The following is a 20,699-nucleotide window of genomic DNA, read 5'->3' on the forward strand; positions in this document are numbered from 1 at the left end:
TTTCGCTACAATTTTCTAATGCTGCAACTTCTCTGTATACTACAGCATCATCCGCAAAAAGCCGCATGGAACTTCCGACACTATCTACTAGGTCATTTATATATATTGTGAAAAGCAATGGTCCCATAACAAAAAAAATGGTTCAAATGGCTCTGAGCACTATGGGACTTAACATCTGTGGTCATCAGTCCCCTAGAACTTAGAACTACTTAAACCTAACTAACCTAACGACATCACACACATCCATGCCCGAGGCAGGATTCGAACCTGCGACCGTAGCAGTCACGCGGTTCCGGACTGCGCGCCTAGAACCGCTAGACCACCGCGGCCGGCGGTCCCATAACACTCCCCTGTGGCACGCCAGAGGTTACTTTAACGTCTGTAGACGTCTCTCCATTGATAACAACATGCTGTGTTCTGTTTGCTAAAAACTCTTCAATCCAGCCACACAGCTGGTCTGATATTCCGTAGGCTCTTACTTTGTTTATCAGGCGACAGTGCGGAACTGTATCGAACGCCTTCCGGAAGTCAAGAAAAATAGCATCTACCTGAGAGCCTGTATCTAATATTTTCTGGGTCTCATGAACAAATAAAGCGAGTTTCCAGTCGATCGGCACTGAAGTGAAAGGAAATATGTTGTAAAGTAGTAAAACCACTTGGATGAAAACGTCCTTTCAATAGCGCGACCACCGTATCTTTCTGCAGGTTGCAGTTTCTAAGTCCAACAAAATTTCTCTTGGCCTTCACAATTGCAGGAGTTGAGTAGTGTCAACGCATTACAGTCTGTTAAAAATCTTTCTTTGCTCTCCACCATCATGTGCCTTGGAAAATTAACGGTTTCTTTGAGAGAATGTTAATAAATTCTATTAACCACACATAGATACTAGGCTGTTTTGGATGCTGTCATGCAAAGTGGCTTTTCATATTTTTTTGTACTGTGAACATTTTAAAGCTTTAATTTTTCCTTGCACACTAGCGATTATCTTGCGACAATATTCCTGGAATGCATGTCGGCAGCGACAGTAGAGGTGATACATTTGGATACCGTCTGCAAAATTTGTTGCGAATAGAATTTAGTAGTAAATAATAAATGAAAACTTCATGTTGAACTTTTGCGTGAAGAACAGCGGAAATGTAGTAAGCGATAAATTATTTTCCTTCCATCACTCTGTGGGGAGGGACCGGGGCCAGAGAAAATTTTTTATAAAGGCTTTAAATTATGTTTAGAATTCCCTAAATAATGAATGTGTCTAGATAATTTGGACGTAGTGACTTAAACTGCGTCAAGAAAAACACACTGTTTGTAACTGTAATACTTCCTCTAATGTGTTACACTCTTAACACAAGGTTATTTCCCTTAATGAGCAGACTATGAGAGCATTTAAATTTTCAAACTCGGTCAATAACTACGCGAAATATTGAAAATTAAATATCTGTTGAGTTGGAGGCAGTTACGTAGGCAGTCTGCAGGTGGTACCTGTTTCTGGGTTGAGGGACAGTCGCTTAGTAATCTACAGCCCGACCAGGCCGTTGCACGCGCAAATTCAAGCATCCTGCCAGAGATGGTGTCACCAAAAGGGATCTTCGTTTGGTTTCCTGAGCCGAACAAGGTATCGATACAAAAATTGGACATGGGGCGGTAGTAAGGACTGAACCCGAGCCACGGGCACTATGAGAACAACTGACGCTAATTGTATCTGGCGGGCCGCATGACTTCGCAGCGCAACAGCCTGATTGGCTAACTTCAGTGCTCATTAACTTGGAAATAGCGCAACGTATCGAATTTTTTCTTTACAGTTACATCTGATCATAGCCTGTCCTGCATCACCCTTGCAAGCTTATCAGACTGTTTATGACTACCCTGTAGATTACATTTTAGTGTCTTAGCAGTTCGTTATCATCGTAACCATGTACAATTTTTTGCGCAGGAAAATATCGACCCTGGGTTTTGTTCGACACTGGAGTTAATGTCTTCCTTTTTTTAAATTCACCTATTACATGCAATACAGTTGTTGCCGAGATATATTTCTCCGATAGCGAATACCACGGACTTGGGGTTAGCTTGATCTTACTTTCCATCTCTCGTCACGGCAATCCAGAGTAATCCTGAGATGTCACTCATCATGCAAGTACATAATTGTATGAACCCATAATGACTGTCGGGAATATTCTCATTTCCTTAGTTTATCACGTGTGCAGTCCTGTAGGTGATTTTCTCTGTTGCAGATCGCAGTATTATAATTTCTTACTATTTATAGAGGCGCTATGCAGAAATCGCGGAGAAATTATCTAACTGTCGGTCAGTGGCGGTTGTAAAAAGTATCGTTACTTTTCAAAGTGCGCTACTTAAGACCAAGGACCGGTCAGTTCTGTGCCGATTCATGATGGACACTAGAATAGAAGAATACTTTATGGGTGTCTATCATGGATGAGACTCGGAATTTGCTCTGCGCAATATCTTGAAGACTGATGTAGCTGTTTTCGTCAGGTGCTGATAACTGTCATCTTGGTCGTGTTCCCTGTCTGTACTCCTACCAGTATTTGACGTCATCTATAGCAGCTCTTGTGTACAGGAAATGCCTCGTGATGACTGGGTGTTATGTGATGTCCTTAGGTTAGTTAGGTTTAAGTAGTTCTAAGTTCTAGGGGACTGATGTCCATAGATGTTAAGTCCCATAGTGCTCAGAGCCATTTGAACCATTTGTGTACAGGAAAACAGAAACTTCAAACTGGATCACACTCACAAATATATTTTAAATCAGTCACACTTGAAAAAACTGAGAAATCACAGGCGCTCCAGTGTTTTTACTAGAGATAAAAGGAAAGTCTCCCTACAGACTTGGATTCGGATTGGTCGTTCCATCATGACACTCTGCAGACAGCAGTGTAGTAATGGATCAGTTCTGCAAAGCCAACTACATGGAGAGCATAGAATGTAGGCGCGACTGCACCTTATTTATAGATTATCTGTTCGATTTTAAAAACATTGTGAAAGACCTAATCTGATTTTGAAATGAGTGCGATATTGTTTGTATGCTTTACATACCATTTAACTTTTTTTCTAAATAATGTTTTCCAACTATGTGGCTTCCTGTTGCGAAGTTTTTCGTTTTGTCCTTGTGTCAAACGGGACCGAATTAAATAAAGAATGGGCCAACGTTCGCGAATGGTAAGTTTTTCTCAGGTCTCCCCAATATCAGTGTAACGGTTAACATCTTCCCCAAATCGATCTGTCGTCGAGTACGTAAACTATAAGTGATTGTAGTGCTGAACAGCATGTTTCAGCTAGTGGGTCATGTTATGTAAAGGAAATGAATTTAGTCTGTCGGCAGTAGCGCTGCACGCCTTTTCCTCTATTCTCCTCCAACACCCAGGGGGACCGCACCTTACTTGTGCATTCGCGATAAGAAAGTTTAAGCACGCGTAACGTTTCGCGAGATAGTGTTATCACGTTCGGTGGAAATGTGAGGTGCGTCTGTTGTTAACACAGCCCGCATCATTTTCTCGGCAACTGTTTTCGCTGACCACGCGTACCTGGAAGCCTTCAGTGAGACAAGCGCTTACAAGATACACGGAAGAGCCAAAGAAACTGGTATACCTGCCTGATACCGTGTAGGGCCCCCCGTGCGCGCATAAGTGCCACAACACGACCTGGCCTGGACTCGACTAATGTCTGAAGTAGTGCTAGAGGCAATTGGCACCATGAATCCTGCAGGACTGTCCATAAATCCGTACGAGTACGAGGGGGTGGAGATCTCTTCTGACCAGCAGGTTGCAAGGCATCCCAGATAAGCTCAATAATGTCCATGTCTAGGGAGTCTGGTGTCCAGCGGAACTGTTTAAACTCAGAAGAGTGTTCCTGGAGCCACTCTGTAGCAATTCTGGACGTGTGCATTGTCCTGCTGGAATTGCCCAAGTACATCGGAATGCGCAATGGACATGAATGGATGCAGGTGATCAGACAGAATGCTTACATACGTGTCACTTGTCGGAGTCGTACCTAGACGTATATCAGGGGGTCCATATCACTGCAACTTCGCACGCTCCACACCATTACAGAGCCTCCACCAGCTTGAACAGTCCCTTGCTGACATGCAGGGTCCATGGGTTCATGAGGTTCTCTCCATACCCGTACACGTCCATCCGCTCGATACAATTTGAGACGAGACTCTTGCGACCAGGCAGCATGTTAGCAGTCCTCGACAGTCTAATCTCGCTGTTGACGGGCCCAGACGAGGCGTAAGTCTCACACTTGTTGACGGCCCAGTATTGAAACCTGCAGTAATTTGCGGAAGGGTTGCACTTCTGTCACGTTGAACGATTCTCTTTAGTCGTCGTTGGCCCCGTTCTTGCAGGATCTTTTTCCGGCCGCAGCGATGTCGGAGATTTGATGTTTTATCGGATTCCTGATATTCACGGTACGGTGAAATGGTCGTACGGGGAAACCCCCACTTCATCGCTACTTCGGAGATGCTGTGTCCCATCGCTCATGCGCCGACTATAACACCACGTTCAAACTCAAATAAATCTTGATAACCTGCCATTGTAGCAACATTAACCGATGTGACAACTGTGCCAGACACTGTTGTCATATATAGGCGTTGCCGACCGGAGCGCCGTTTTCTGCCTGTTTACTTTTCTCTGCATTTGAATACGCATACCTGTACCAGTTTCTTTGCCAAATTGTTTTGGTCTGTGTACTGATGGGGCGGCAGGAATTATGAAGGGGTTCGTGGCAAGACTGAGTGCTGTTTCTTCTTCTGTAAAACTGCGCGATAGACAGGGAGGCACTGGTTTTGAAAGTAGTACAACCAGAAGCCAATGAGTAATGTGCTACGCAGTCGGTGTTGTAAATTTTGTGAGAGCACAAGCTTTAAGCAGTAGGCTGTTTTCGATTGTTTGAGAGGAGATGGGGTCTACTCACGATTCGCTTTTATTGTACACGGAGGTACATTGGTTGTCTCATGGTACAGTTCTTAGTCGCGCCGTGAAGCTGAAGGCAATTATCTAAGCGAGAAAGTGCTTGCGTCTGAGGGAAATCTTGGTCTTCCGAAAACACAAATCGAGAAGAGTAACGGCGAGATGTTTTCTTGTCTCAACGATTTCATCCAGGAAAATGAGTTGGATGTAGATCATATTAGCAGAATTGGCGTTGTACATCTCGAAAACATTCATCAATAATTCGAGGATAAATTTACAGAACTTTCATCTGAGTACGACTGGATCCGCAGTCCGTTCGATACGATTGTAACGGACCACTTGTCAACCATAGAACAGGAGGAGCTAATGAAACTCTCTAAGTGATGGAACACTTCGAAACGAATTTAAATCAAAGTTTCTTAAAAATTTTGGGTGCAGACTCGAAATAAGTATGGTAACTTAGCAAGGAGGTCAGTGGACGTTAATCAAGACGAAATAAAGGTCTCAACTGCAGTGTGGGGGGGAATATCTGCTTTCTTCACAAATTCAAATACAATCATCACACTAAATGAGAAAATGTCAGATAATTTCCGAATTTCGAACCGTGTGCACATCTTTATTCTTGTTTATTTCCTTGTTGTATGGATGATCAGTCTGAACATAACAATTTTCGTGAATTGGCATTTAAATGGTGACTATTGGTCTGTCACCATTTTCACGTCATGACTTTTCAAGTATTAGAACATTCTAAATGAATTAATGGCAATATAGATGCAAACTGCCGAATTTTGCCACTTGTGAACAAATTTGTAAAAAAACTATGTAGTGAAATACACACATTTCCTCAGTTCCAATAACTGCACATGCAGCAGTGGTTATTTATAAACTAGCTGTAATTCTTGAATTTCACAACCTTCGAATAATAAAAATATACGACAATTAAAAAAATTAATTCTCACGTACTCGATTCACAGTCTCTTATCATTATTATTATTTCTTTCTTGTCTCAGACGTTATGTCTGGTTAAAAATGGAAGGTAACGCGGACCTTGATCAAGCGTGACTTCCTTTTAACTGCACGGTATATGTTACATTGCATTTAGGAACTTTCGGGTAATTGAACATGTGTCAGTAATTACAGATTTCTGTAGTTGTATATATACGTTTGGATGTTGCTGTATTGCATTGATGTACTGGTGGATATTGTGTGGTATGTCTCCTGTAGTTGATAGTATAATTGGTATAATGTCAACTTTATCCTGATGCCACATGTCCTTGACTTCCTCAGCCAGTTGGATGTATTTTTCAATTTTTTCTCCTGTTTTCTTTTGTATATTTGTTGTATTGGGTATGGATATTTCGATTAGTTGTGTTAATTTCTTCTTTTTATTGGTGAGTATGATGTCAGGTTTGTTATGTGGTGTTGTTTTATCTGTTATAATGGTTCTGTTCCAGTATAATTTGTATTCATCGTTCTCCAGTACATTTTGTGGTGCATACTTGTATGTGGGAACATGTTGTTTTATAAGTTTATGTTGTAAGGCAAGCTGTTGATGTATTATTTTTGCTACATTGTCAGGTCTTCTGGGGTATTCTGTATTTGCTAGTATTGTACATCCACTTGTGATGTGATCTACTGTTTCTATTTGTTGTTTGCAAAGTCTGCATTTATCTGTTGTGGTATTGGGATCTTTAATAATATGCTTGCTGTAATATCTGGTGTTTATTGTTTGATCCTGTATTGCAATCATGAATCCTTCCATCTCACTGTATATATTGCCTCTTCTTAGCCATGTGTTGGATGCGTCTTGATCGATGTGTGGTGTGTTAGATGATACGGATGCTTGCCATGTAGTGTTTTCTTTTTCCAATTTACTTTCTTCGTATCTGTTGATGTTATGTGATCTAAAGGGTTGTAAAAGTGGTTATGAAATTGCAGTGGGGTAGCCGATGTATTTATATGAGTGATTGCTTTGTGTATTTTGCTAGTTTCTGCTCGTTCTAGAAAGAAGTTTCTTAAATTGTCTACCTGTCCATAATGTAGGTTTTTTATGTCGATAAATCCCCTTCCTCCTTCCTTTCTGCTTAATGTGAATCTTTCAGTTGCTGAATGTATGTGATGTATTCTATATTTGTGGCATTGTGATCGTGTAAGTGTATTGAGTGCTTCTAGGTCTGTGTTACTCCATTTCACTACTCCAAATGAGTAGGTCAATATTGGTATAGCATAGGTATTTATAGGTTTTGTCTTGTTTCTTGCTGTCAATTCTGTTTTCAGTATTTTTGTTAGTCTTTGTCTATATTTTTCTTTTAGCTCTTCCTTAATATTTCTATCATCTATTCCTATTTTTTGTCTGTATCCTAGATATTTATAGGCATCTGTTTTTTCCATCGCTTCTATGCAGTCGCTGTGGTTATCCAATATGTAATCTTCTTGTTTAGTGTGTTTTCCCTTTACTATGCTATTTTTCTTACATTTGTCTGTTCCAAAAGCCATATTTATATCATTGCTAAATACTTCTGTTATCTTTAGTAATTGGTTGAGTTGTTGATTTGTTGCTGCCAGTAGTTTTAGATCACCCATGTATAGCAGATGTGTGATTTTGTGTGGGTATGTTCCAGTAATATTGTATCCATAATTTGTATTATTTAGCATGTTGGATAGTGGGTCCAGAGTAAGGCAGAACCAGAAAGGACTTAATGAGTCTCCTTGGTATATTCCACGTTTAATCTGTATTGGCTGTGATGTGATATTATTTGAATTTGTTTGGATATTAAGTGTGGTTTTCCAATTTTTCATTACTATGTTTAGGAACTGTATTAATTTAGGATCTACTTTGTATATTTCCAATATTAGTAGTAACCATGAGTGGGGTACACTATCAAAAGCTTTTTGGTAATCAATGTATGCATAGTGTAGCGACCTTTGTTTAGTTTTAGCTTGATATGTCACCTCTGCATCTATTATCAGTTGGTCTTTGCATCCTCGTGCTCCTTTGCAACAGCTTTTTTGTTCTTCATTTATAATTTTGTTCTGTGTTGTGTGTGTCATTAATTTCTGTGTAATGACTGAAGTTAATATTTTGTATATTGTTGGTAGGCATGTTATGGGGAGATATTTAGCTGGGTTTGCTGTGTCTGCTTGATTTTTAGGTTTCAGATAAGTTATTCCATGTGTAAGTGTATCAGGGAATGTGTATGGGTCTGCAATGTAACTGTTAAATAATTTAGTTAGATGTGAAAGTATTGAGGTGAACTTCTTTAGCCAGAAATTTGCTATTTTATCTTTTACAGGGGCTTTCCAATTGTGAGTAGAATTAATTGCTTGGGTGACTTCATGTTGCAAAATTATCACTTCAGGCATTTGTGGTATCATCTTGTACGTGTCTGTTTCTGCTTGTATCCACCGTGCATGGCTGTTATGTTGTACCAGGTTTGACCATATGTTGCTCCAGAAGTGTTCCATGTCTATTATGTTTGGTGGATTGTCTATTTTAATGTGTGTGTTATCTATTGTCTGGTAAAATTTCTTTTGGTTTGTGTTGAATGTTTGGTTTTGTTTCCTTCTATTTTCACTTTTTTTGTATCTGTCGTTTGGCCAATGCTTGTAATTTCTGCTTCTTTTCATCTAATTGCTCTATCACTTCTTGTTGTGAGATTTTACCTAACCTTTTTCGGTTTTTTTCTGTTATTTCATTTCTTATAAATTGTGTTAGCTGTCCGATGTCTTTTCTCAGTTTTTCTATTCTGATCTGTAGCCTGTGTTGCCATGCTGGTTTTGTGGTTTCTTCTGTGTGTTGGTTGGTTATGATCTCTGCCTAGTGTGTATATTTAGTGTAGTGAGTGCTCGTACATAAACCAGTAGTTGTAACTCTTCCATAGTTGTGTTTTCATTTATTTTGTTGTGTATGATTGTGTTGATAGTTTTTATTGTTGTTTCGACTTGTGGGTTATTTGGCGGTCTATGCAAGAATGGTCTAATGTCTGTATTTGTGTCTTTGTATTCTATATATGTCAGCTGAAATTTTTCTTCTATATCTAAAATGTGTCACTTCGTGTTCTATTTGTTCTTGTTCTGGTGGCTGTCTTGAGATTTCGTTTTCCTCTGATTGTTTAATTGATGCGTGTTGGTCTTTGTTTGTTTGCTCTGGGATGTTTGAGTCAATTACTGTATTTTCTTCTTCTTCTGATTGCACACTATTTTGTTCCAGTATTTGTTGTACTTGATGTTTGATGTTTTCTAATTCTGACTGGGGTATCCTGTTATTTTTGATTATTACACGGATCTGATCAGCTAATTGTTGTTCTGTTAAAAATTTTAATTCTGGGTATCTGGTAATAAATGTTGTGTATACTGGTGATCTGTATCCAGTTGTGTTGGTTCCTAGGTTTGTTGCTTGGTAATAACAGAACATGAGGTGTCGATTAACTTCATCTGACCATCTCATCCTCTGTATTTGTTTTCCTTCTAGAGTGGTTGCAGGAAGCATATCCTGCAAAACACCTCTATTTGGATTTAAATCATTGTCCGTATGGCTAGCAGTGTCGTTACCATTGTGGACGGGCATGGGGTTCAAGCGTCGTCCCCGACCATGACAGCGCTTGTCCGAGGCTTCATTAGTTCTGCCTGAACCAACTAATCACACTAAAAGGGGGGTTAGCCCTATTAGTGGTTTGTTCTTTTCGTCGCCTTTTACGACTGGCAGAACATACCGGAGGCCTATTCTTTTCCCGGGCCTCCACGGGAATTATTATTATTATTATTATTATTATTGTCACTGACAGTTGCAATGTTTAGACCGAAGTAAATATATACATTGCGAACAGTTTTTGTGCCAAGCATGAGAAGTGCTGAGGAAGGAAAAAAATAGAAAGAAGGCTGTGGTGCAAAGTAATTTATGTCTCTGAAGGAGGGTGTGACGGGAAAAGTTTGAGAACCCCTGAGCCATGAAATGCAAATTGCTATTCAGATTATGCAGGTAAAAACTGTTAGACCCTCTGATATTGCAAAAGACTTGATGCAGCACAAGAATGTGTTATGAACTCAATCCCTTTCCGAAGGCAGTTATCAATGTGTAAGAATTGGGGGACGACGTGCCTTAATGAGGGAAGAACAGACTTGTCTCCTTCGGACTTAACGGCCTTTCCAAGATGAACTCATTCCACATACTCGATAATCTCTTCATTATTGGTCTACAGAACGAACAGTGTAACTAATCTATTCTCTAGCCTGGTAAACGCTTTATAGAATACTCGTTCAAGGATGGTTTTGTAGATTTCCATCATTTTTAAGGATGAAATTCCAAAACTTGAGATACTGTCGCGTAGAAACTACAATCAGACCCAAATCCGAAGGCTGGATCGGCAATGCTGTACGGCACAGACAAGGAAATATCACCATTTCGACCTTACACACGTGCAAGATGTCGGGCCCAGAAATCGATGCCGGGCGAAAATTTGGGCCTTTACTCTGGCAATACACAATTACGACCTTCTGAAGGTACTGTTTTTAATCACGAGTGCGTATCGCTTGTTTGTCACTCGCTCCACCCCACTCTGCCCGCCTATTGCCCGAGAACGAACCGCTCTGCACTAGTCATAAATTGAAGAATAGCGCTACTCCCGCAAAAGTATGCAGTTTAAGAGTGTCGGCTTTACATCCCAAAGGAAATAACGCACATCAGCGGTGTTAATAATTAAATGGCGCTTAGTACTTCTTTAATGACACACTCATTCGTTCATTCATTTGCACTGCATTTGTGAATCGCAACATAAAAATAGTGAAAAGATATTGTCACTGGTACCAGGTATACAGCCTGTTAAATAAGATCATGGTCGGGTTAATCAGTAGAAAAATGTATTTGACAACAAACTAAAACATGCCATACATCATACAAAATAAAAAAATGCAGTTACGCGTCTCCGAGGCATGTCTGAAACCAAGTTTTCCGCATATTCACCTGGAAGAGACCTTCAAATGCATCGAATCTGCGTTGACAACTGATTCAAGGTGAATTTTGCTTGCTCTTGACGCACTGTTTTCCCGAAAAAAAAGGTTAATAATAATTTTTTCCGCTTTTGGAGACGCTTTACCAATTGAGCCACATTCTTCAAAATCATCCACGTTTTCAACCGATTTACACGGTATTACCCACTTTTGTACAAATGACTGATTTCCTCGCGTATTTAGACGCGGCAGCACGGCTCATTTTCGGACCTTTTGTGTGGCTACAGAGAAAAACAGCCTCAAAACGCGACTCGCAAGCTGGACTCGTACGTCTTCTTGTGTATCTCAGTAAAGAATTTGCTTTATGGACGTTGAATGAAGGAAAAATGTTGCGTCTATTGGACTGTGAAAGAACTAAAGCGATCTCTTTTACGACGTGTATCTAATGTCGGCCACCTTCTTACTTAACAGACTGTACTTCAGAAACCGCGCAGCTTGCACAATCAAACAAACACGTTAGCAATGTCCAAACAATATTTCCCTGGATATTGAAAATGATCTGGCGGTCACTGGTGTAGCCGCTTCGATGTCAAGCACACTGAAAGGTTGACCGATATGTTGTTGCACACAACTGCCTCTAAAGAAGAGACAGCATTTGAAGGATGCTGTTACACTGCCCGAAGTTCATATCGACGCCCAGAAGTTGTGTAGAGTTGGTAAACCTGTGGACCAAGCCTCTGAATATGCGAAAGCCAAATACATGCAGTATCTTGTTCCACCGGCTGATGTTGTCAACACAGAAACTGCAGTGTCATCTTCTCCATTCTCTTCATGTACTGACAAGCTTTTGTTGCCGGAAAATGAATCGGTGATTAATACTGATTTACTGTCATATTGTACGATCTTGCTAAACATCTTCTGTCGTCACATTCATAAGTCCAACATGGAATTACAGTTTTGTAAATGTTGAACTTGTACTTAAAGAGGAGAGTTTATAACTGTGCGCAGCAAGTGACGCTTTACTGTTCAAAGGCAGTTGTAAATATTCGATGCATTCCTGTGACAATGGATTGTATAAGGTTAAGGAAATGTTATTATGATTTTTGCAATAACGTAAATTAAAGTTACATATGTCGTTGTTCCGATCAGTCATCTCCCTGAGCTATCAAAGAACCCACAGTTATGACTGGACGATTGTAGATTCTTCAGGTCATAACAGTCTGCATGAAACAAACTTTGTTTTTATTTGCCACCCAAACGCCCTGGTTGGTTATTTTAAAACTACAAACAGAGGTGACAGACAGCAAGTGTCCATCATAAGATACTGTTGGCATCATTGTATAGCTATGCATGTTGTTACTGATGGACTGCACTACTGTGCCGACATCTTTCGTCCCTTTTTTTGGCAAGAGATCTACCGGTCGTGATTTCCAAATCAATACCACTCTGGTCCATATTGTACAAATTCTGTCTACCGACATTTTCCACAATACCTCTGGAGTTAGCGATAAACTCTGCACATGCAATAAGTAAGACTGTCCCGTTTTCCGGCTTTTTAGTTGTAGCAATACGGGTTATTTTTCGCAACGCAATACCATCTTTCTTCTTTAAAGTGCACACCCGTCCAGCAGGTGCTTTAAACGTTTCTAGTCCCATCTCAATTGAGGCTTTAATGCCACATTGCAATATATTAACATCGTGGATCGTCATCCTTCTCATGAATGCGTTATTAAACTTATCTACACAGATTGTATTCACCTTGAAAAGCTTTTGTTAATGCCGGCCCTAGTTTTCAAGGTATGTGATTCAGATGTACGGAAGCCCTTTTTAACAATTTAAAACTCATCTAGATGGTCTTGAAAGACAGATTCGCCTTTTTCCACTTTTAGAAAAGGTGTCAGCTCGTTTCATATACTCCTCTCTTAACCCTAGATTACTAAACCCTCGCAAAATTTACGCTTCCAGAAGGATGTAAAAGAGGACATTTTGTTCTTAACTTGGAATGTAACGTACCATTGGACATCTAATAATTGTAATTCATTAATGCATAACTATAGATCATGTTAATAAAAGCCGGCCGCTGTGGCCGAGCGGTTCTAGGCGCTTCAGTCCGGAACCGCGCGACTGCTACGGTCGCAGGTCCGAATCCTGCCTAGGGCATGGATGTGTGTGATGTCCTTAGGTTAGTTAGGTTTCATCTACATCTACATGATTACTCTGCAATTCACATTTAAGTGCTTGGCAGAGGGTTCATCGAACCACAATCATACTATCTCCCGAACCACAATCATACTATCTCCCGAACAGCGCGCGGGAAAAACGAACACCTAGACATTTCTGTTCGAGCTCTGATTTCTCTTATTTTATTTTGATGATCATTCCTACGTATGTAGGCTGGGCTCAGCAAAATATTTTCGCATTCGGAAGAGAAAGTTGGTGACTGAAATTTCGTAAATACACTCCTGGAAATGGAAAAAAGAACACATTGACACCGGTGTGTCAGACCCACCATACTTGCTCCGGACACTGCGAGAGGGCTGTACAAGCAATGATCACACGCACGGCACAGCGGACACACCAGGAACCGCGGTGTTGGCCGTCGAATGGCGCTAGCTGCGCAGCATTTGTGCACCGCCGCCGTCAGTGTCAGCCAGTTTGCCGTGGCATACGGAGCTCCATCGCAGTCTTTAACACTGGTAGCATGCCGCGACAGCGTGGACGTGAACCGTATGTGCAGTTGACGGACTTTGAGCGAGGGCGTATAGTGGGCATGCGGGAGGCCGGGTGGACGTACCGCCGAATTGCTCAACACATGGGGCGTGAGGTCTCCACAGCACATCGATGTTGTCGCCAGTGGTCGGCGGAAGGTGCACGTGCCCGTCGACCTGGGACCGGACCGCAGCGACGCACGGATGCACGCCAAGACCGTAGGATCCTACGCAGTGCCGTAGGGGACCGCACCGCCACTTCCCAGCAAATTAGGGACACTGTTGCTCCTGGGGTATCGGCGAGGACCATTCGCAACCGTCTCCATGAAGCTGGGCTACGGTCCCGTACACCGTTAGGCCGTCTTCCGCTCACGCCCCAACATCGTGCAGCCCGCCTCCAGTGGTGTCGCGACAGGCGTGAATGGAGGGACGAATGGAGGCGTGTCGTCTTCAGCAATGAGAGTCGCTTCTGCCTTGGTGCCAATGATGGTCGTATGCGTGTTTGGCGCCGTGCAGGTGAGCGCCACAATCAGGACTGCATACGACCGAGGCACACAGGGCCAACACCCGGCATCATGGTGTGGGGAGCGATCTCCTACACTGGCCGTACACCACTGGTGATCGTCGAGGGGACACTGAATAGTGCACGGTACATCCAAACCGTCATCGAAGCCATCGCTCTACCATTCCTAGACCGGCAAGGGAACTTGCTGTTCCAACAGGACAATGCACGTCCGCATGTATCCCGTGCCACCCAACGTGCTCTAGAAGGTGTAAGTCAACTACCCTGGCCAGCAAGATCTCCGGATCTGTCCCCCATTGAGCATGTTTGGGACTGGATGAAGCGTCGTCTCACGCGGTCTGCACGTCCAGCACGAACGCTGGTCCAACTGAGGCGCCAGGTGGAAATGGCATGGCAAGCCGTTCCACAGGACTACATCCAGCATCTCTACGATCGTCTCCATGGGAGAACAGCAGCCTGCATTGCTGCGAAAGGTGGATATACACTGTACTAGTGCCGACATTGTGCATGCTCTGTTGCCTGTGTCTATGTGCCTGTGGTTCTGTCAGTGTGATCATGTGATGTATCTGACCCCAGGAATGTGTCAATAAAATTTCCCCTTCCTGGGACAATGAATTCACGGTGTTCTTATTTCAATTTCCAGGAGTGTAGATCTTGCCGCGACGAAAAACGTCTTTGCTTTAATGACTTCCATCCCAACTCGCGTATCATATCTGCCACACTCTCTCCCCTATTACGTGATAATACAAAACGAGCTGCCCTTTTTTGAACCCTTTCGATGTCCTCCATCAATCCCACCTGGTAAGGATCCCACACCGCGCAGCAATATTCTAACAGAGGACGAACGAGTGTAGTGTAAGCTGTCTCTCTAGTGGACTTGTTGCATCTTCTAAGTGTCCTGCCAATGAAACGCAACCTTTGGCTCGCCTTCCCCACAATATTATCTATGTGGTAATTCCAACTGAAGTTGTTCGTAATTTTAACACCCAGGTACTTAGTTGAGTTGACAGCCTTGAGAATTGTACTATTTATCTAGTAATCGAATTCCAATGGATTTCTTTTGGAACTCATGTGGATCACCTCACACTTTTCGTTATTTAGCGCCAACTACCACCTGCCACGCCATACAGCAATCTTTTCTAAATCACTTTGGAACTGATACTGGTCTTCGGATGACCTTACTAGACGGTAAATTACAGCATCATCTGCGAACAACCTAAGAGAACTGCTCAGATTGTCACCCAGGTCATTTATATAGATCAGGAACAGCAGAGGTCTCAGGACGCTTCCCTGGGGAACACATGATATCACTTCAGTTTTACTCGATGATTTACCATCTATTAGTACGAACTGCGACCTTCCTGACAGGAAATCACGAATCCAGTCGCACAACTGAGACGATAGCCCATAGGCCCCCAGCTTGATTAGAAAACGCTTGTGAGGAACGGTGTCAAAAGCTTTCCGGAAATCTAGAAATACGGAATCAACTTGAGATCCTCTGTCGATAGCGGCCATTACTTCGTGCGAATAAAGAGCTAGCTGCGTTGCACAAGAACGATGTTTTCTGAAACCATGCTGATTACGTATCAATAGATCGTTCCCTTCGAGGTGATTCATAATGTTTGAATACAGTATATGCTCCAAAACCCTACTGCAAACCGACGTCAATGATATAGGTCTGTAGTTCGATGGATTACTCCTACTATCCTTCTTAAACACTGGTGCGACCTGTGCAATTTTCCAATCTGCAGGTACAGATCTATCGGTGAGCTAGCGGGTTTATATGATTGCTAAGTAGGGAGCTATTGTATCAGCGTAATCTGAAAGGAACCTACTCGGTACACAATCTGGACCGGAAGACTTGCCCGTATCAATCGATTTGAGTTGCTTCGCAACCCCTAAGGTATCTACTTCTAAGAAACTCATGCTAGCAGCTGTTCGTGCTTCAAATTCTGGAATATTCCATTCGTCTTCCCTGGTGAAGGAATTTCGGAAAACTGCGTTCAATAATTCCGCTTTAGCGGCACAGTCGTCGGTAACAGTACCATCGGCACTGCACAGCGAAGGTATTGACTGCGTCTTGCCGCTTGTGTACTTTACATACGACCAGAATTTCTTCGGATTTTCTACCAAATTTCGAGACAATGTTTCGTTGTGGAACCTGTTAAAGGCATCTCGCATTGAAGTCCGTGCCAAATTTCGCGCGTCTGTAAATTTTAGCCAATCTTCGGGATTTTGTGTTCTTCTGAACTCTACATGCTTTTTCCGTTGCCTCTGCAACAGCGTTTGGACCTGTTTTGTGTACCATGGGGGATCAGTTCCATCTATTACCAATTTATGAGGTATGAATCTCTCAATTGCTGTTGCTACTATATCTTTGAATTTGAGCCACATCTCGTCTACATTTGCATAGTCAGTTTGGAAGGAATGGAGATTGTCTCTTTGGAAGGCTTCTAGTGACACTTTATCCACTTTTTTAAATAAAATTATTTTGCGTTTGTTTCTGGTGGATTTGGAAGAAACGGTATTGAGCCTAGCCACAACGACCTTGTGATCACTAATCCCTGTATCAGTCATGATGCTCTCTATTAGCTCTGGATTGTTTGTGGCTAAGAGGTCAAGTGTGTTTTCGCAACCATTTACAATTCGCTTGGGTTCGTGGACTAACTGCTCGAAATAATTTTCCGAGAAAGTATTTAGGATAATCTCGGAAGATGTTTTCTGCCTGCCACCGGTTTTGAGCAAGTATTTTTGCCAACATATCGAGGGAAGGTTGAAGTTCCCACCAACTATAACCATATGAGTGGGGTATTTATTTGTTACGAGACTCAAATTTTCTCTGAACTGTTCAGCAACCATATCATCGGAGTCTGGGGGTCGGTAGAAGGAGCCAATTATTAACTTAGTTCGGCTGTTAAGTATAACCTCCACCCATACCAATTCGCACGGAGTATCTACTTTGACTTCACTACAAGATAAACCACTACTGACAGACACAAACACTCCACCACCAATTCTGCCTAATCTATCTTTCAAAAATGGTTCAAATGGCTCTGAGCACTATGAGACTTAACTTCTGTGGTCATCAGTCCCCTAGAACTTAGAACTACTTAAACCTAACTAACCTAAGGACATCACACACATACATGCCCGAGGCAGGATTCGAACCTGCGACCGTAGCAGTCGCCCGGTTCCGGACTGAGCGCCTTAACCGCGAGACCACCGCGGCCGGCAATCTATCTTTCCTGAACACCGTCTGAGACTTCGTAAAAATTTCTGCAGAACTTATTTCAGGCTTTAGCCAACTTTCTGTACCTATAACGATTTCAGCTTCTGTGCTTTCTATTAGCGCTTGAAGCTCAGGGACCTTCCCAGCACAACTACAACAATTTACAACTACAATTCCGACTGTTCCTTGATCCAAGCACGTCCTGTATTTGCCATGCACCCTTTGAGATTGCAGCCCACCCCGTACTTTCCCGAGGCCTTCTAACCTAAAAAACCGCCCTAGTCCACGCCACATAGCCTCCGCTACCCGTGTAGCCGCCAGCTGAGTGTAGTGAACTCCTGACCTATTCAGCGGAACCAGAAACCCCACAACCCTATGGCGCAAGTCAAGGAATCTGCAGCCAACACGGTCGCAAAACCGTCTGGGCCTCTGATTCAGACCCTCCACTCGGCTCTGCACCAAAGGTCCGCAATCGGTCCTGTCAACGATGCTGCAGATGGTGGGTGAGCTCTGACTTCATCTTGTAAGCAAGACCGGCAGCCTTCACCAAATCAGATAGCCGCTGGAATCCAGAGAGAATTTCCTCAGATCCAAAGCGACACACGTCATTAGTGCCGACATGTGCCACCACCTGCAGCTGTGCTCTTCATGGCATCCGGAAGGATCCTTACCACATCAGGAATGACTCCACCCGGAATGTACACGAAGTGTACACTGGATTTCTTCCCCTCCTTAGCCGCTTTATGCCCTAAGGGGCCCCATTACACGCCTAACATTGGAGATCCCAACTACCAATAAGCCCACCCTCTGCGATTGCCCAGACCTTGAAGGCTGGGAATCATCCTCTGAAACAGGGCAGGCAGCTGCACCTGGGTCAGCCAGAGACAGTACCTGAAACCTGTTTGTCAGACGCACCGGGGAGGCTTTCTGATCAGCCTCTGGGGCGTCTTTCGCTGCCTGCCATGCCTTGGAACGACCTCCCAATCAACCACAGGCGAGGGCTCAGCCCCACTGCGGGCAGCAACTGGGGCAACCGCAGCAGCAGACCGATCTGGGGACAGATGGGACGAGGTTGACATCCCCGTGATACCCAAGTCCGGCTCCCCACAGTGGTGCCCATTGGCAACAGCCCCAAGCTGCGTGACCGAAGTCAGCGCCGCCTGCAGCTGTGAGCAAAGGGATGCCAACTCAGCCCTCATCCGAACACAGCAATCACAGTCCCTGTCCATTCTAATCGATGTTGAACAACAGTTACTGAAACACGAGTCCATGCCCAGATAACGCAAGGGAAACACGCAAAGAATGTATGAACTAATCTGTACAAATGCCTAACGACTGCGCTACAACCTGCCTGAATTTACAGTTACAGTAACTAAAACTCGAAATTACACCTCCTATACGAAACTCACACGCAATTTAAGTAAAAATCTACGAAGGTTTAAGTAGTTCTAAGTTCTAGGGGACTGGTGACCTCAGATGTCAAGTCCCATAGTGCTCAGAGCCATTTGAACCATTTTGTTGATAAAATGTGGAGCAGTAAACTATGTGATGGTTTAGTAGCAATGTAGATCCCCCCCCCCTCCCTTCTCTTTAGTGTTCCAAGTTTAAGGACAGGGGCAACTGGTATCAGACGATATTACATCCTGAAAGCAGGCTTCGTCATCACTTACTTCCTCTTTTTCGCATCTCCGTCCCGTTGTACCAATGACGCTGTTCGACGTATGCGACTGTGGTGAAACGTCAGCCGTATTATCACCATCGTCATTCTCTAGTAAATTATTCCTGCAATGAAATTGAAAGATACAAACAAAAAGGGCAAAATAAGCCCCATAAGCTTTCGTTTGCCTTGCATAAAAGCTAGTCGAACAGCCACGTGTAATGATGCTACCCAGTCACGACTTTCAGGAGCTGTCGTTCTTTGACGTTTAAACGTTGCATTTTTGCTGTCATTCCGTTCCGCTGCTGGAGCTGTCGCACCATCGCTTGTTTGTTCACCGACATTATAAAAACAAATCTCTCTTACCCAGTCCACAGAACAGTATATCGCGCACTGGCATTAAGCGGGCGCAATGGGACGGAGAGACTACTAAACAGGCGATGCGCGTGCATGATTTAAAGCTGTACTTTCAGAAGATCATAACTCCCCACTATCAGAATAATAGCCCAAATTTTCTCACGCGACCGATTGCTGGGGCTGATGTGCTGTACGTGTGCTTTTTTTTCTCTTTAAAATAGATCTAGTTGGTGATGTATCCTTTTCTAGAACTGAAAGCATATTTATTAATGGCACCAACGTGCAACCAGAACAGAACCGACTTCCTGTACAAGGAGTGCAGATACTTATGCAAACATCGAATATTCCAGATAACACGAATATCACAAACATAATGTTTCAAGAAGCTCCCAGAAATGATAAATACTTAACAGCAAATAACTGCGTGTGATAGGGTTTGAAATTGACACCCCCAACACCACACTGTATGAAAAATATAGCCCATAGTTGAATACGATTGAGTGGAAATGTAGGTGAGTATTATGTAATATGATTTAAGAAATACACGGAAGAGCCAAAAAAAAAAAAAAAACTGGTTCAGCTACCTAATATCATATAAGGCCCCGCAAGCACGTGGGAGAGCCACAACACCACGTGGCATGGAGTCGACTAATGTCTGAAATAGTGCTGAAGGGAACTGACGCCATGAATCCTGCAGGGCTGTCCCTAAATCCGTAAGTGTACGAGGGGGTGGAGATCTCTTCTGAACACCAAGTTGCAAGGCATCCCAGATATGCTCAATAATGTTCATGTCTGGGCGGTTTGCTGGGCAGCGGAAGTGTTTAAACTCAGGAGAGTGTTCTTGGAGCTACTCAGTAGCAATTCTGGACGTATGGAGTGTCGCTTTGTCCTGTTGGAATTGCACAAGTCCGTCAGAATACACAATGGACATGAATGGATGCAGGTGGTCAGACAGGATGCTTACGTACTTGTCACATGTCAAAGTCGTATCTAGACGTATCATGGGTCCCATATCATACCAACTGCACAGGCCCCACACCATTATAGATGCTATCACAGCTTGAACAGTCCCCTGCTGACGAGCAAGGTCCATAGATTCATGAAGCTGTCTTCGTAACCGTACACGTCCATCCACTCGATGCAATTTGAAACGGGACTCGTCCGACCAGGCAACAAGTTTCGAGTCATCAACAGTACAATGTCGGTGTCGACGAGGTGTAAAGCTTTGTATTTTGCAGTCATCAAGTGTACACGAGTGAGCCTTCGGCTCCGAAAGCCCATATCGATGATGTTTCGTTGACTGGTTCGAACGCTGACACTTGTTGATGGCCCAGCATTGAAATCTGCAGAAATTTGCGG

This window comes from Schistocerca serialis, chromosome 9 (assembly GCF_023864345.2).
Source record: "Schistocerca serialis cubense isolate TAMUIC-IGC-003099 chromosome 9, iqSchSeri2.2, whole genome shotgun sequence".
In the NCBI taxonomy this organism is placed as follows: Eukaryota; Metazoa; Arthropoda; class Insecta; order Orthoptera; family Acrididae; genus Schistocerca; species Schistocerca serialis.